We start from the raw sequence: 4,763 nt of genomic DNA, 5'->3' as shown, positions 1-4,763 counted from the left end.
TAGAATTAATTCCTGTTTATTTACTTTATCCATGTGGGGGGGAAAGAAACGTCTCTACTCGGCCACAAAGTTTATTTTGTACACTGCGGGGGGCTCCATTTTTCTCTTAATAGGAGTTCTAGGTATGGGTTTATATGGCCCTAATGAACCCACATTAGATTTTTCAAAATTAACTAATCAATCATATCCTGTGGCATTGGAAATAATATTATATTTTGGATTCCTTATTGCTTATGCTGTCAAATCGCCGATTATACCCCTACATACGTGGTTACCAGATACCCATGGAGAAGCACATTACAGTACATGTATGCTTCTAGCTGGAATCTTATTAAAATGGGCGCATATGGACTTATTCGGATCAATATGGAATTATTACCCCACGCTCATTCTATATTTTCTCCCTGGTTGGTAATAGTGGGAACGATTCAAATAATCTATGCAGCTTCAACCTCTCTCGGTCAACGGAATTTAAAAAAAAGAATAGCCTATTCCTCTGTATCTCACATGGGTTTCACAATTATAGGAATTGGTTCTATAACCGGAATGGGACTCAACGGTGCCATTTTACAAATACTCTCTCATGGATTTATTGGTGCTGCGCTTTTTTTCTTGGCAGGAACGAGTTGTGATAGAATACGTCTTGTTTATCTCGACGAAATGGGGGGGGTATCGATCCCAATGCCAAAACTATTTACCATGTTCAGTAGTTTTTCGATGGCTTCTCTTGCATTGCCAGGAATGAGTGGTTTTGTTGCGGAATTATTAGTATTTTTTTGGAATAATTACTAGTCCAAAATACCTTTTAATGCCAAAAATGCTAATTACTTTTGTAATGGCAATTGGAATGATATTAACTCCTATTTATTTATTATCTATGTTACGTCAGATGTTCTATGGATACAAGCTATTCAATGTTCCAAACTCTAATTTTGCGGATTCTGGACCACGAGAACTATTTGTTTCAATCTGTATCTTTCTACCCGTAATAGGTATTGGTATTTATCCGGATTTCGTTCTCTCGCTATCAGTTGACAGGGTGCAAGCTATCCTATCTAATTACTTTCATCGATAGTCTTTCATTAATAATACGGAAATATAATTTTTGTCTTTGATTTTAAGATTTTTAAAATCGTTCGCTGTACAATGCAAAAGAATAAAGTGAATTAGAATTGTAATGAGATGCATTTTGAGTTTTTGAGAACCGTTTTGAATAAGGAATGATTCAAACGGTTCTCAAAAACTCGCACAAACAAGAAGCTTTTTATATATATATGGGATGATGTTCTTATGTATTCTTTATGTAGTTTATTCAATTATTTATCTGTGTAGTTTATTCAAGTAGATGTTAATGTGAATGAACCATAACTATGTAGACCTATTCCTAATAGATTGATTCCAAAATAACATACCCAAATTATAAGAAATCCTATAGAAGCCACAAGTGCCGAATTCATACTTTGCAAACTTTGATTTGTTCTACTTCTAATATGTATTCTAGTTCTAGTATGTAAATAAATCGCGAATATGGTCCAAGTAATAAAAGCCCAAGTTTCTTTGGGGTCCCAATTCCAATAAGATCCCCATGCCTCATTAGCCCATACTGCTCCACAAAGAATGCCTATGGTTAAAAAGGTAAATCCTAAACTAATGACACGATAACTCCAATAATCCAAACGTTGAGTCAATTGATATTTATAATAATTTCGAAATGAAAGAAAAGAAGTGTTTTTAAAAACACTTCTTTTTTCATTCAAATATTGAATCTCACCAAAGAAAAATGGTTAATTAAGAAATTATTACCTTTACAAAAAATATCGATGTTTTTTCGAAATGTAATGACTAGAAGAGCGACTGATAATAGTGATCCGCATAAAAGAGCTGCATAGCTTAATAACATCATACTTACGTGCATCATTAACCACTGAGATTGTAGAGCAGGTACTAATATTGCGGATTGATGCATTTCAGTTAAAAAACCCGACGTGGCAAAGCCTTGTGTAAAAATGGTACTTGGTGCGGTTATTGTGCTTAAATCATTTTTATGGTTCCCCATCTTGGAAATCATATGAATAATGGAGAAACTGCACGAAAGAAGATTAATGACTCGTATAAATTACTTAACGGAAAATGTCCTGAAGAAATCCAACGAGAAACTAATAATCCTGTTATAGAGAAAAAAGTGGCTATCATCCCTTTTTCCAATGAATCACGCAATCCTACGATTTCGCGGACTAATAAGATCATTAAATGAATCGTAATCACAATTGAAATTATCGAAAAAGAGATATGAGTTAATATATGTTCTAAAGTTGTAAATATCATAAAAAGGGGTCCCATTAGAGAATTTAAATCGAGAATTGAATACATTATAGGATCCATTGTGTCTCTTTTAGAGGATTTATTTTCTAGGATTTCAAGGATGCCGCCACTCGGACTCGAACCGAGATGCTCTAGCACTGCTTCCTAAGAGCAGCGTGTCTACCAATTTCACCATGGCGGCTTACTTGAAATAATAATAGTCAATTCATGTTGAATCGTCGAGAATCAAGGATTCAATATAGTTTAGTAAACATTAGAATCGATAAATCAAAATTCATTTAAATTCCTATTTGAATCTCTATTCAAAAAAAGAATCTTTAGTTGGGATCATTGTAAGTTTAGTTTTAATAATAAAGTAAGTTTAGTTTTAGTAAGTTAGTTTTAATAATAAACTTTCGCGTACTAGAAACTAAGTTCTTCCAAAACAGTTAGAACTCAATAGTTTTGTTGTCTGTCGAGGTATAGAACTAAGAATTGTTCATTTTCTATTTTTTGATTCGTTTTTTATTTATCCGATTTGATTTCATAGATTCAAACAAAATGAAAAAAAAAAATATTTTTTTTTTCAATGAAGAAGATTAAATAACCAGGATTTCATATGTATAACAATTTCATCACTAAATCAAAAGAATTTGAAATTTTCTAACGATTTCGACACCTTAGTATCATTCCTTAGTATCATTAGAGTATTAATACTCTTCATATTATATATAATGGTCTCTTCATTATATATATAATGCATAATGGTAAGATTTACCAAACTAATTAGGTTTTTGTTAGGCATATAAGAAACAAAAGAATTTTCATTCTATCGTAATCATACTCTACTTTTCACAATAGAAAAATATTTTTCTATTGTGAAAAAAGTAGATAGAAAAAATATTCAGAATTCGATATACATACCTTTATTCTACATACCACATCTACATACTACAACAGCTAGTTCTAACTCATATTGATATTGAGGAGTTCAATACATTAATTAATGTGAATCGTTCATCTTAAAAAATTCGAAGTTCTTCGGGTATGTCAATTCCGATTATTCCAAGACTTTATTATTTGTTTGTTGCACAAAAAAACTTTTTGAACGTCCGGTGGAAACCGATTTCGCTAAGGAAAAAGCCTTTACTGCAGCTAAAAATCCTTTTTTTTTCCAAATATTTTTACGAATACGTTTTTTTGACATAGAAGTACGCTTTTTGGGAACTGCCATTCAAAAAGGGTTACCAGTTTTTATCGTTGTATGTGAAAGACATGTATTGTTTTGTTCAAAATAGATTGTTCCTTTTAGTCATTATCTATACTTATTCCCTGGTAGAATAGTTTTAAAAAAAGCATTTTCGAATATGTTTAAAACCTATAAAAAATATATTTAAAACCTATTAAAAAATATATTTAAAACCTGTTTGAAAATATATTTTAAACCTATTAAAACATATAATTTTATTAAAACATAATTAGAATCAAGTACTCCTTTTGGTATAACTCTTTTTTCTTATTATACTATATAATATGGCTATAAATTACCAGAATAGAATATTCTACTAAGACTAGACTAGAATAGTAGAATTATTAAAGATTTCATTTTGTTTTCTTATGGAACATACATATCAATATGCATGGATAATACCTTTTCTTCCACTTCCAGTTACTGTGTCAATAGGATTTGGACTTCTACTGATTCCGACAGCAACAAAAAATATTCGTCGTATATGGGCTTTTCCTAGTGTTTTACTGTTAAGTATAGTTATGGGGGTTTTCAGCCAATTTATCTATTCAACAAATACATGGAAGTTCTATCTATCAATATCTATGGTCTTGGACCATCAATAATGATTTTTCCTTAGAGTTCGGATATTTGATCGACCCACTTAGTTCTATTATGTCAATACTAATTACTACTGTTGGAATCTTGGTTCTTATTTATAGTGACAATTATATGTCTCATGATCAAGGATATCTGAGATTTTTTGCTTATATGAGTTTTTTCAATGCTTCCATGTTGGGATTAGTTACCAGTTCCAATTTGATACAAATTTATATTTTTTGGGAACTGGTGGGGATGTGTTCCTATTTATTAATAGGATTTTGGTTCACACGACCGACTGCAGCAAGTGCTTGTCAAAAAGCTTTTGTAACTAACCGTGTAGGGGATTTTGGTTTATTATTAGGAATTTTAGGTTTTTATTGGATAACAGGTAGTTTCGAATTTCGGGATTTGTTCGAAATAACTAATAACTTGATCCATAATAATGGTGTCAGTTCTTTATTTGCTACTTTGTGTGCCTCTTTATTATTCATTGGTGCAGTTGCTAAATCCGCACAATTCCCCCTTCACGTATGGTTACCCGATGCCATGGAAGGACCCACTCCCATCTCGGCTCTTATACACGCTGCTACTATGGTAGCAGCAGGAATTTTTCTTGTAGCTCGACTTCTTC

The 4,763-nt window shown here is 31.9% G+C and overlaps 1 long non-coding RNA gene across 1 annotated transcript; it reads right to left on the bottom strand.

The window, feature by feature from the left end:
• Positions 1 to 3,169: 3,169 nt before the first annotated feature.
• On the bottom strand, positions 3,170 to 4,757 carry LOC135665043 (uncharacterized). The gene is made up of 2 exons (XR_010509090.1): positions 3,725 to 4,757; positions 3,170 to 3,679 (listed from the first exon to the last, which is right to left on the bottom strand). It is a non-coding gene; the product is annotated as an uncharacterized LOC135665043 (long non-coding RNA).
• Positions 4,758 to 4,763: the final 6 nt, after the last annotated feature.

The sequence above is a fragment of the Musa acuminata genome, unplaced genomic scaffold (assembly GCF_036884655.1).
Source record: "Musa acuminata AAA Group cultivar baxijiao unplaced genomic scaffold, Cavendish_Baxijiao_AAA HiC_scaffold_932, whole genome shotgun sequence".
Taxonomy (NCBI): Eukaryota; Viridiplantae; Streptophyta; class Magnoliopsida; order Zingiberales; family Musaceae; genus Musa; species Musa acuminata.
This window is presented reverse-complemented; position numbering and strand designations above follow the sequence as displayed.